The 14,236-nt window shown below is 38.7% G+C and overlaps 1 protein-coding gene across 1 annotated transcript in view; it reads right to left on the reverse strand.

Moving 5' to 3' along the window:
• Positions 1–14,236, reverse strand: part of svep1 (sushi, von Willebrand factor type A, EGF and pentraxin domain containing 1) — a 93,942-nt gene that overhangs the window by 63,822 nt on the left and 15,884 nt on the right. The gene's annotated exons all lie outside the window — the stretch shown is intronic.

Here is a 14,236-nt window from a genome sequence, read left to right on the forward strand (position 1 = left end):
TGCAGCCTTCAAATCCCAATCAATCCTTCCTTACTGCATTTGTTCTAGGTGCTTTGCCAGTATCACTGTTATTGTCACGAGTACCACAGCTTTTCATTAGGAAGTCACTGTCATTTTTGTCTTGTTTCCTAAGTTTCTTATCACACACGCAAAGCACCAAGTGGCCAGCCACAGTGATTGAAAACAGCTGGGACGTTTCCTAAAGTGCCTATTTAGTTTGCACTCAAGGGCAGGGGAGTCGGAATACTTCAGTTAAGTTGATGAAGTAGGGGCACACGCGCTGGCTGAGGCCCGGAGTTAGAGTGCAACCATGCAGGAAGTCGGCAGCTGCTCTCTGAGATAAGGCCTTCCATATGCTCATTAGAAGCTGCTGCAGCTGGCTCAGCTCCTGGTCAATCACAGGACATGAGGAGCGGCCGCAGAGATCATACAGAGCTCCGCAGAGTGCGGGCAAATGCATCGTCTGTGCCTGCTTTTCAGAAAACAAGAAGACCACAAGGAAATAGCTGTGGCTCAGCAAAAGGTCTTCTTTAAAGCCATGCCCAGTCATGTGCCCTGCAAGAACACTTTGCTATTGATTAAAAAGTGTGGTTCACTTCGCATGACTGACTCCTCATGGTGTATTATTGGCTTTGACTCACTGTTTTCTTACAAGAATGGCAATTTGTAATCGCATTTACAACAGGAGCCTTGTACTATTGTGTAGTACATGTAGCAAACTTCTCTTGAATTTAGTGTGAGATCAACATATTCATGTTTACTTAAAATGTAAATTAATCTTTATTTAATATTGATTAGAACATTGAATAAGGGTTCCATTATCCAATTATTTTTCTGACAACCCCCAATTTTAACATTAAAACAGTGCTTATAGTTTGGAATGCTGTTCCTGAATCAACACAAGGAGAAACTCCTTCAGTGAGCCTCCACTGAATGTCAATATTTCTGAACCCTCAACACAAACATTTAGATGTGCCCAGAAAGAATGCAACACCAGCTAATTTCTTTTATAGCACATATAAAGAGTTGCCACTCATGATAATCAGAAGAGCCACTACAATACCAGATATTGAAAGACACAATGTCTTATTAGTCTGCAGGAAGCACTGAAAGATTGTTGATCTTTTATAAATAAACAAGGGACTCTCTTAAGTATAATCACAGCAGTCAGGAACTGGAAGTTTTTCTTGACCTCTAATGTCCTAAGAGAATCTCAAATATTATTATTTTACTGCCAAATGGCTGAACAGAACTATATTGAGCAACACTGACTCCTTTCAAAAATAAAACTGTCATTTTCATCAGGCTTCTCTGCCATTTATTTTTAGACAAGTTTATATTGCCAAGCATACCGCCTCTCTTTCTGGAAGAAGTCATCCACTGAATGATTTACATAATTGAATGTCTATTATTGTTTATTATGTAGGTCATAAAAGGAGGTGTCTACTGAGGTCATGTGTTGCTATTACCAAATAAACAAGCTCTGACAAGTTTCCGATGTTACTGTCTATTCGTGTTACATTGCCAAAATTCTCAAGTGGTTATATAAACATATTTTGTATATGTTTATTGTTCACAGGAAAGACCTACTCTAGTGCATCAAAATAGTATCTTGAGCATATGAATGTATGCCACTATGAATGCAACAATTAAAACAGTTTTACTACATGACATGGTGTTAATTAGAACATCTTTGCATTTGCTGTAGCATAATCGTATACAGAATACAGGGGGTCATACTTTTGTCAGCTATATTCCTGAAAAAAAAAGGCCAAAGTGTATTGTGCAATAAAACAAAATTCTTTGGAATATTATCAACTCAAACCTCAATCCAGGATGTAAAATACATTACCATGCACTACATTATTTTTTTTTACAAATTAAAAGGAACCATCAGAAAGAACAGTTTCTCAGTAATATATTTTCTGCCAAGTTTTTTTCAATTGGCTCATCCAATAAATGAGAATGGTGAATGGATGGCTTGATGTTTCATTCAAACACACTTGGAAAAAGCGGTGATAGATTCAGAATGAGAAATGCCATGGATTCTTTAAGAATGATTCAGATTCTGTTCTCTCTGAAGAGACGATTTGCTTCTACCTTTGTGTTGTGATGGCTTTTAAACATCTCCTATCTGACAAAATTGTACGATGTGGATCATTTTTGATGTACTGTACATTTTGTTCACCACAGTAGATCTCCAATAAGATATGATATCATATTGTGTCCCTAAAGGTTGTGATATAACTGCAGGGAAATTCTGCAATTTCCCTCACGGGATCAAAAGTATCTAAAGTATATATCTATAAAATATTTGTGAAACCATCAAAAGAAAAGCATTACACTATTTTTGCATGTACAGTGTACATTTTTAAATATATAATGTATACAGAATATGGATGTAGAGAAAAAAACAGTATTCAAGGACATCACTTTGATCAACTTTGATTAATTGATCTTTCATGACTGACTTTGACTTTCTTTAATTCAGATATTTAACAGTTGATTGACCAGTAAATAACCACATTAGTAAGAGGTGTTTGGGTAGAGATGATGAGGTGAGTTAACCTGCTGAACTGTTGCATTTTATCACTTTTTCACAGCCAATACTGTCAGTGGCCGGCTGGGAGCTGGGGGACTATGAACACGTCATGCCACGCTGCCAACATCAACACAATATCAACACAAGAACAACATCAACACAAGACGTTCCATTCCACCAGAAACACCAGGCCGCCATAACCTGCACAACAGCACTACAACTGTGAAGAGGCAGCTAAACAGTTATAGTTTGAGCGCCTGACAAAGATGTACTGTGACTTCTTAGAAAAACTAAACTGCAAAGTGGCATTTAGTAAAGGAAATAGTTTAAACTGGCGCTTATGGTAAGTATGCCTGATTGACAGCTGGCGAATGATTCATATGGGCACCATGAACACATCACTGCCATTGTGGACACAGTCCATATTTGCAGTAAGGCAGTTTTGCATTGATAGGACATTCAGAGAGCAAGTTTGTTGGGTCTCGTACTGGATGTGATTAAACACAGAAACATATTGATAAATCTGTGCTTGCAAATTGCATTTCTTCTTCACAGAAGAAAGCGTATTAGAAAATTAGGAATCGAAGAAGAGACTAGCAACAGGATTAGTAAGACTCAAGGATGGTCCAGGAACATAGCAAATTTTTCTTGGATTCCTGAAATCCTATTTTGCCTAAAAAATAAGAGAAGACAACTCGAATACTGTATATAAGAATATGGGGAATAGCATTGTATCCGAGATAAACGTCTATGAAGAAAATTGTTTATTTAACTCATAGGGGAAACAAACGTTTTATTTGTATCTCCCTAGTTCCTGGGGGGCCTCAAAGCCACATCCAAGACCCAAGAAGCACAGAAGAGAAATGTCAGCTTGCCAGAAAGACGCTGATGGAGCCAGAGAAAGGGGGGTCTTCTTGGATCAGGGTGAAAGTACTCAGTTCAACAAAATGGACTTCAGCGTAATTAGCTTACCCTTTAGCAGGATGTTGCTTTTCCTTTTACGTTTAAAGACACGAGACAGATACACCATTCTTCGCTCTACTTTGTCTTCATTATACTGCAGGACTGAGACAGGCCATTAGTGTCAAGGAGTGACAGAAGTGGGTGTAAGTCAGCAGTGCGGAAAGTGTTTACTTGAGTTCCACAAATGATGGCCGGTGTTTTTGTCAGGTATGGTGTGTTGTTTTCTCTTTTGTGTCCGCTTTTCCTCTCTTTTGAAGGTCCGCCTTCCGCCCTAGCACAAACAGTACAGCAGACTGCAATCTTCACAAAAGTGAGTGACGCACCATTTGAAGACATGCTCTTCTATTAACACACAATCACCGGAGGCACAGGGCGGAAGCTATCTCCTCCACTGCTCCCTTTTCTTGCACAAAACTAGGGTGGAAGAGAACACACTGCTCATGATTGTTGTTACTGAAGAGCATGCTAGTGGGACAACCAAAGCACAACAGCCCGAAAGAGGCTTTTGAGGCTTTTTGGCATGGGAGTTTTTTTGTATAAGCTTGACCGGTTTGTGAAAGTTGTGCCCTTTGCATGTGTTTTTTTGTCTTCTTCTGGTTACCTGGGACTGTGTTGTTCATTTTTTTGAACGAGTGTCCAGTGAGGGCTTGCTGTAATTGCAAGTAGCTGTTATGATAAAACTACAATTACTGACTCTAATGTTGATGGCAGTCCGTGTCTGTACTGGCAGCTCTGGGGGATCCAACAGTCTGTACGGGGAGATGCGTCCTAACACCTGTAAAATTAGATGACATAGCTGGCTACGGTACTTGCAAATCATTATTGTAACAAACCTTCAAAAACGACTTTAAACGAGACGTGTACTTTAGTAGAGCAATTTTTTAAAATCTTTTTCAAAAATAATTTATACTACCTGGCAGAGAAGCCTCCGAATAAGATAATGGAGTAGTTAGCACTCTCTTACTGTCAGTGTCCATTTCTTTCCGAAGTTGAGCCACACTTCTCTTCAGATGTGACTCATTAGTGATGGAAACAGCTGCTCTCTTCACAGAATCGATGGAAGAAAATCACGAAGCAATGTCTTTCGTCAGGGGCTGAACAAAGGTTTCATTACACACTACGCTACATGGTAGGATAACCATGATGAAAATTAGCACTGTATATTTCCAAGAGACCGATCACTGTTCGCTGTTTTACTGTAGATGTACTGATAGGCTTTTAGCTTTTTGTGTACCCACCCTGGTCTACAAGAAATGTCAGTCTGGATGACGTCTCTGACAACAGCAGGTTTTACAGTAGAATCCAAGTGAAGATTTTCCTATTTTATGTATTTCGGACTCCTTTCAGCCTTAAAGGCATACAGAATGCCAAGCGACAGTGTTTTACCCTTCCACTCAATGGCTGATCTAATTGCTTTTGGATATTAAAGCGCTTTGAGAAGCCACCTTTAAAGGCGCTATATAAAATAAAGTTTATTATTATTATATTAGCCCTCACGTGTACTTGCTCATTCATGATTTTCAAGTATAATGTCTTGCAGATATGGGGTGAAGCCCGCGATACCTTTATAACCCTCTTGTCTGCAATCATCTGGACGAATTGATCTTATGGAATGAAGGAGGGCTAGATTACATTTTGTTAGTGCAAAGATTGTGACTGTGTGGTCAGATGCTTTTTCTCGTTTTAAGAATTTAATACCCTCAATTTTCTGCATTGTGTTGGTTTCTTTCAAAAATGAAAGAAATGTTTAGGAAAAAGTGATTTAAAGCATGTATACACACACTGGAAGTTTTACAAAGCAATACAATCAAAAAAGGAAAGTTTTTAATTCGAAGAGAATGTACACTAAGACTAATCCTGTTTCAGAATGCTTAGAGCTAGTGGTTTTTAAATTGCGCTCAGGCAACATAATACATTTTCCTAAAGTAAATACTTCATTACATGTGTTTCTATTTTATTTGCAAACATTCTGCTACAAAAAAATATATTGATCATTTTGAAACTCAACTTTCAAATGACTACTTTATCACCTAAAGTAGTCGGCCTTTCACTAACAAGACAAAGAAAACTACAGAGAAAAATATTACAAATGTCTTTGAGTCACTTTTTTTTTGTAGCGACTTTCTTCATTTTAAAGTGAAGTGAATTCTTCTTTGCTTTAAAGATGATGTTTTACACATCATTTTTAGAAAGGATTTAAATGCACATTTATCACGGGGTGGCTTTCTGAAATCCTAGGAATCCTGTCATGAATAAATATTTACAGTTTGTATTTTACGGAAATATCTTCCCTTTCCCAATGAACTTGGTAAGTGCTGCGCAGATGTTACAGCTGGCACATGTTACCAGGAATAACATCCCTGCGGTAACCAAACTGCTGTTAACCCCTACCTCCAGGATTTGTAAAAACAGATAAGAGAGCCAGGGCAACCCAGTGTGATTCGCTCAACATCGAACTGCTAGACCAGAACAGTAACTCATGTCTCATCACAATCTGAGAGGTAATGAAACACCCCTCGTCACGTCAACAAATGTTCATGCTAACAGTAGCCAGGAGATTTCCATCAAGTTGAACTCCTTTCTCTAACAAAAGGGAAAACAAAAGAATTTCGTACGTCCTGTGTCTTTTCTGTCTTTTTGATGTTTGCTACCCTCTCATACTGAAAAGAATGAACAAATTATTCCCTCCATGAAAACACACACAAGGAATTCATCTGGATTGTTTAGAGAATAGTTGAACCCTGTAGGATATTTAAAAATTCCTCCACTTTCTCCACTTTTGCAGTACTTCTACAGTATGTCCTGCAAGCTATTTTGCAGTATTTATTCTGGATTTTTGCATGAAGGATAACAATGGTAGTGAAATACTGTAGCAAGACCAGAAACTATGCATCTACATTACAATTTGCACCACCGGTGGAAAATACTGTTACAGCTGTAGGTGACTAGAAAGGATCTCTAAGGGTTTAAAGTTTGTGACACCTGGCGGTGTTAACATTGCCAGCTTCAAAGCAGAGGGGATGTTTGCTGAGATGTAGGAGTTCCCCTGATCAAAACCAGTTGCAAAGTTTACCCGTGGTGTACCTAGTTCATCACCTTGTAGATTAATGATTGTCTAGTCCAGGAGCACCCCACATACTGTAAGATCACAATAACAGCACAAGAGAAGAGGGAAGAGGACAAGAGGGGAGAAGAGAGGAAGAGAGGAGTTGGAACTTGAAGCTTGCGCCAAGTGACAGCTCCAACTGCATGACCATCCAGATAAAACCCAATGAGCTAAGTATTTGAACTGTGCTAGAGAGAGCTTTGTATTCTGTGTTTTTAGTCAACTTAGGTTTCCTGAGTAAAAAAATACCTTGGTTAGAAATGTTTTTTCCTGCTAATGGATGCATGTTTAGAATAGGTAGATAGGCTCCCACTTATTTTGTGGTATTCAGATTTTCAGAGAGAGAGATTTAACTGCAGGCTGTATCACATTTATTTAGAAGGCAGCTTATCTCTAATTTGGACTCTGTAGGCATTATTTAAGACTTTAATACTTGGTAGAAGTCTGGGGGTTTCTGGGTGATTAGGATGTTAGGCCTCTGAGCGCCTTGTCTGTACATTCTGTAAATATTATAATAATACACTTTATTTATATATAGCACCTTTAAAGGTGACTTCTCAAAGCACTTTACGGAATGACAACAACAATAAATAAAAAGAATACACAAGATAAAACACAATTACAATACACAGAGGAGAAGTAGAAGTAAATATACTGTAGAAACGTGTGTGTTAAATGTTTTGTTAGGTGTAGCGTAGTATTTGTCTTGTCACTGTTAAGAAATATTTATTTAACCAAGTGTGCCTGGACTATTATGCTTTTCACCAAAGCTGTGCCAGAGAACAAAGAATTCACGTGCCTCTAATTATACCAGCCGCTCGGGTATATTCTGGAGAAATCACTTACAAGTTGGGGGTTATGAATATTAATTTCACTTATTGACTAAGCCGCTAGGTCAATTCCTGATTTTCATCATCTTCGTAATCCCCGATTTGTAACAATACATTCCTTAACTATTATGAAGTTAACACTAGGGTGAAATGGAAATACAATACTCAATTAACACTTTATGTGTGAATTTATAGAGTATTTAAGAAAAATAAATACATTTAATGGTAAGTTTAATGTTCCATTATTTTCTGCTCACATGGCGATAACTTACTTCACAACTGAGGTTCCCAGTTTACAAACTCTTCCTTTTTAGAAAGAAAACTCGTACACAAATAAAAAATAAATTAATATTGTGTGTGTAGCAATCATGATTTCAAGCTTGAAAGGTATGTTATTCTTCATTAAAGAGAAAATGAATTCATGGTCCCCTGCCAATTCCCCAATATCCCTTTAGATTCAGCAGTTCTAGGGTTGTGATTTGAAATGACAGTAAAATCCTCCACTCAACATATAACCCCAGCAGAATTTATGTACTTAAGCCCTAAAACCACTTTCCTCTATATACCCAATGTACTGTATAATTTGCTGATGCTTCAACATACAGTATGTGGTGAGTGAAGTACAATATGCTTTCAGCAAACAAGATAAGCTTGATTTTTCAATTCAAGGTCATAATCTTTTGTTAACACAAAGCTAAATGATTGCAGCTTTTGTATGCATGTTCATCAATCAAACGTAAGTGCTCTCAGCGGTTACTAATTAAATATCCAATTTGAATCTTACAACTGTTGTGTTAGAAAGGAACAAACATGTGGTCATTTCTCACCCTTTAAAAATTTAATTGCTATGTTCTATTTGTTTTTATCTCAGTCATTTTGACAGTTAAGTTCCTGTTATGTTTAGCATTATGAGGATCTTCGGAAATGTTTAGTTGGAAGCGAGAAAGCTTGGAAACTCTAAATGTTCTGAATCATGGCTTAAATATCTCTGATTTCTCAATCTAATTAAAATGCAAATCCCTCAATGCATCATTATGTTTGGCAAAATAAGCTATTTAAAATGGTTTATTTTTAAATGTATTTTCACATGATCGTCTGACTGATACAAGACGACACTTACATTGTGTTCCCTTTATTCTGTGCCATTCTCCTTGCGTAAATGGTAATGTGAACAAAACAGTTTTCTAAACAAAAGCATCAAACATAACAGATCTGAAGAGGTGCACTTGGTCCATTTGGCCTATAGTCCAAGACCTACAGTCTGTTTGCTTGTTGAATTTCAATGTGACCAATGGATAGAACTTGTTTGGTAGTGCAGAGAGACGGAGTTGTTAATTTGATATTTGGGAGAAGGTCAAACCTTAATTTCACACCTTGTCTCTTAAACATATACTCGTCTGCTGAGCAAATCTATTCATGGGAGAGGGATAGCCTTGCAGCTGCCTCCCTTGTTCATTCCTCACAAGTTGAGGGGGCTTATGTCAGCCTTGACCTTACAGCCAGGGCTGTAATATTCTTAGCCAGCTGAGTTAACACCAAACATTAAAAATACACTTACCATTACAGTATATCCATTGTCTTCTCACATTAATTTGAATGTACCTGAAGACAACTGAAGTGATCGACAGAATCCAATGAAATTAAAGAGGACATTTGCCAAGTACTGTATCTTCGCTTGGAGGTGTTTGTTAGGTGGTGTCTAAAATTTGGCGTTCAAAGGAAAAGGGTACTGGTAACAAGATAAACACTGGAAGAACTTAAGACAAACAATATACTTGCCAACAAGGAAATGAGTAACCACTCAACACCATTGATTAAAGCAAATGTAACAAATATTGTAATATTCCAAACTGTACATATTGTAGTGTAATCCACAATAATACAGAAGTATAGTGGCAACTGCTTTTTGACCAAACTTTGCACTGACCTTTCCAGGAAAAAAAATGTTTTGGGGCAATACTATGAAACTTTTTATGTTGGTGTTCCTGAAGTGATATCAAATGTCTTTAGGTCATGTATGCTTTTAATCATTTTGCTTTTGAAATGCCAGAAGACCAAGCAGATTACAACAAGAACAGTTTGTAGTTGTAATACACCATAGCTCATGTGCTCAAGAACTATTCCACTGTAATTTCTGTGTTTAATGGTAATTAAATAACTGAATCAAATTGCAACCTGTTCCAATAACAAATAAAAAGTCCCTCTTTTGCTAACATCCAGTATTGTATATAAAAAAATGGTTCACTGCCCATGCAAACAGACGTGCCTTCTGTCACATAACCCCATAAAAAAGGAACTCGGTAAATTTGCTTTAATGTGAGAAACAAGTTACATTTTGTTACATTTTTGTGTTAAGCAAACTGAACTGCGATCATCTGAAACAAATTCCCTTTCTGTCTAGAAGCTCTCTTCATTCACAGTCACGCATTCTTTTCAGAAAAACTATGTGCACATTTGACACATAAGATTCTCCGCCTACACAAATACCCTTTGCAAACTGTCGGAGTACTGGGGTTACTCCTACTGTCCTGTGGTTTTTTTGTCTGCATCTAGGGAGGTGACAGTCTGAAACATTTAATTTGCAAGTTAAAGAAACTGTTTTAGTAGGTCAGAGCAAGGAAAAGGCTTACAGGCCCCAATGGGATCAGCAGTTCCAATTCAAGTACTACAAACACTGCTCAGTGAGGCTATCTCTGGATTTCAAATCACTGTAAAGTTGCCAGACCTCAATAAATACATTGCTCTCATAATTCTTTTAATACCACAGCCCTGTACCAAACAGAATTATTAAGCATAAGATAATAATAAAAAACAGACAAACTATAAGGACGTTCTTTAGAGATTGTGCAGTGAATGTATGTGCATGACAAAGCATTGCAGTCAGACCATGCTGGAGAACGTTGAAAGTCCTATGGCTGATACACGTTAAAAAATCTATGTCACAGACATTCTTGGAATGGAAGTTTTGCAATCATCATAGCATATTTCAAAACTTTCATTCTTTCCTAATTCTCTTTAAGTCATGTTTTATTATTTGGGAAGGCTAAACTCTGGCTATGTTGTGGGATAGAACATAAAATTAAAATTGAAAAAAAGAAATGAGTAGCAGGTTGTTTTTTTATTTTCTAAGTTATTGAAGATTTAAAAACATTTAATGAAACCTCAAGAGCTTGCAAATGTTTCCACTGGTGTAACAAGGATGACATCATGCGATGGCAAAGATAAAGATAAACAATAAATTCAAGCCTTTCATATTTCCATAAATTAAAAAGAAGTCAGATTTTTCTTTAATTTAATTTACTCTGTAATTGCGTGGTTTGGAATCTGCTTAAGCTGTAAAGAAGTTGGTGTTCCCAAACAGAAAGTCAATGATTCTATGAGTGAAGTTCTACTGGAAACATGAAGTTGAATTTGTTGATCATAAGCCTTTGGTATCGTCGCTGTTTCCCATATTAATCATAACAGGCAATGGTGGTTCTTTTCTCTGGGTCTTTTTTTTCAGGGTTCATAAATCTTAGCTTTGACTGTTGCACTAAATATTGAGTATTGAGGGCATTTGGTTACTCCTATAACTCTACCATCCTGAAATTGAAGATGACCTACAGTACAGTACCAACCAAAGCCTTTTGTACTACCTCCATTAATAGGCCAAATGGAGCAGGAGAACATATTTCTGCTCCTTTTCCTTTCTATTCAATAGATGATCACCAAATAGGGGCAGTCAAGCAGTCACTCTCAGTGAACCAGTGTTACAGGAGCAACCTGCCAATGTGATTCATAGGCAGCAGTGTGGAGGAATGGACAGGTATGATGTAGGCAATGTACTGTATGATATAGTCTATAGACAAGCCCATTATGGAAGAATTCATCAGGGCCAAGACCTTCAGGGTCCAATGGTGAAAAATCAATTAAACCCACACCTTCCACCCCTTCACAGAGTGTAATGACATCACTACTACTCTACCACTTCACAAGGTAATGAACAAAGATGTACAGATCCTGCAGATAGGTGTGGAAATGGGGAAACTGCACATTTCTGCTGCTCCAACCCACAAGGAGTAACGCCATGCAGGAAGTAACGGGAACAACAGCCAATCCACTCTCAATTAGGCTGTGTCCCTGCCCATGGCTAGATGCCTTTGGGCACTGAATGTATTTCCAGAGGCGCCGGGAGCTCCAAACCCGTCACAGATGCCAAAGAGGAAATCTGAGAGGGGGTCCACTCAGCCACAGCTGGCACCTGCCCCAGAGGTGGATCAAACTCCTCCACGGAGCCTCACGAGAGAGGGAGAGAGGAGCCACGCGATCGAGCTCCTCACCAGGCAGGGGTGAAACAGGTGGGTCTGCCACAGGAGCAGCAAGAGGGAGAGCCTGGGTCTGCCACGGGGTCTGCTGCCGAGACAGCGGCTTTCAAATAGCTGGGAGACAGGATGGGAAAGAAAAATGTGTCCAAGAGGGGAGCAGATTCTAACTGGGAGGACATTTTGGACTGATCGCTGAACAGGTGGTACTTAAAGATTGTACAGATGACACAATACAGCATGTGCTGTCCTTCAGAGCAGCAGTGGAACAGTAGAGTTATGGGCATCTTCTAGCGGGAGCGCCTTCTGGCAATTGGCACAACTGGGAAATCCTAGCATGGCAATCACAATGCAATGTGATTTGACAGTGACAGTGTACACTTCCTTCATTTCATATAGTGCCGTCCCTACTGTCAGTCCTCTTTCTGATTACTCAAAGCATGAGGCAGCCTGGAACAAAGACTGCACAGAACACCCAATTGAACAGGACACCGGTGCGAGGAGCATTCCTTACCTTGCTTACAACTATTACAGAGAAGCAGAAAATAAGAAGTTACCTATGGGATGCAATTCATGCCATACAGGCTACATCTCTATAACCCATGTGGAAGCATGGGGTAAACAGCCTGTGGTGACGTATCAAGGTGACCTCAGCACCAAGGTGCTCAGAAGCATGGAAGTACACAGAGGCACAGAGTTACACTGGGATGCAAAGGACACTGAGGCACTGGAAGCCACTGTATTAAACCTACGGAGTCATACTGGAAGGTTTGAGGCACAGGTAAGATCCAAAACCTAAAGTGTCAACTGGTACTGATACAGATTCAGGTGCAGTCAGAATAGGTAAAAGTCAATAATGGGGACTGCAATGCTACCCATCACCCCAAAACACAGCACCAGTTTCTTCTCTGCCCTCTCGTGCTCCTACTTTTTATTGTTCAGCCTGGAAGAAAAGAGCAGGAAGAAAATGGTAATGTGATTGGCTACTGTAAATAAAGAGAGGAAGAGCTTTTTCAAACCTCTTGCTGTGATAAACAGAAAAACAAAACTGGAGGGGGGTGTGTGTGTGTAGTAAACCACTATATAACATCTCTAAACATTGTATGGGGGGTGGAGATGGTAGAAGAACTGAGCCTGCATTTGCAAAAAGTAGCTTTGAAGAGAACTGGGAGCTTTTGCCGTCTTCAGGAGAGGGACTGTGTGTGGCTCAATTCTGAGAAGTGGTGTAGGCCAGATTCCAGCTGAATACACATACACCCGACGAGTCACTGATAGAGCCCAGAAACTCAGCCGCGTCAGGAAATGAATGAATAAGAGAAGGAGGCTTTCTAGCCCTGTATCTCCTCAAGAAAGGCAGGGGTAGAAATTCCTTCTCACTTATCAGCAGCTTTAGTATTAAAAATGAGTCTTTTTCACCCCGGAGGCAGCAATATCATCCATATAGAAGGTTAATCTTCTGAATGAAAGGAACTGTTTAATTTCCTAAAACAGGCAAAAAAAACTTCAACACTCCACGGTACCTTGTACAGTATATCTAAAATTACACAATTAATAAATGTTTTTATTGTGCAGGAAGCATTAAACTGAAGATGTTTCTCTGAAACACTGTTAATAATAAATCACTTACATATATTAAAATATATATATATATAAAAAAGTGGGCGCTGAAAGTTTCCAGCCTTTCGCTACAATAGCATTGGGGAAAATTTATTGTTTAGAGGCAATAATATGCAGCCATTTTCTTCACATAACTGGCATACCTGAATGACTGTCTCCATCAACAAGAAGAAAAAAGTTCAATTCTGGATTATAACGGGAAATGTGGATTTACATACTGATTAGGAAGAGACTTGCTTAATCTGATTTTTAATCTAAGTAAGCAGTGAGCACATTAGGAACGGCACAATTGTTTCAGTGCAGGTTACAAGGCTACAGTAGATCTGAGTTGATTACTTTAAGCAGACCAATATTTTATTTGCTCATCTTATTATTTTTCTCCACTGAAAGACCCTTTTTTGGAATTGCACATTTTTCTGGCTTTGGCTTATAACTGTAAAATTTAAAAATGGTGATGACTACAGACCAAACATGCACAACTACATTATTTCCTTACATAAGGAACAGTTAAATTTAGCCCACCATAATAACCTAAAAAGCCGTGGGCCTTATATTCAAAAGACGTAGGTGCTGATATTCTCAAAGTAATCAATGAGTATTTAAATGCCTGAGTGTTTCCCTGTAAGGGCCTCGTCTATTCAATTATCTGAAACTGCTGACCGTGCTATGTGTTGAAATACGCTCAGTGTACATGGCTGCAGTAGGCCATATATTAAGCTGAATGGCAGATATATATCTGTTTTGTAGCCTTTTTAGGGTTGTCTCTGCTTTTCATAGGAACATGACAGAACTGGTGTGCCTCTATGGGCTATTATCTTGAAAGATGATCCTTCCAGAAACTTGAGAAGACCCCCGCCCAAGTCTGAGGTGTGACAGA

This window comes from Atractosteus spatula, chromosome 1 (genome assembly GCF_055471065.1).
Source record: "Atractosteus spatula isolate fAtrSpa1 chromosome 1, fAtrSpa1.hap1, whole genome shotgun sequence".
Taxonomy (NCBI): domain Eukaryota; kingdom Metazoa; phylum Chordata; class Actinopteri; order Semionotiformes; family Lepisosteidae; genus Atractosteus; species Atractosteus spatula.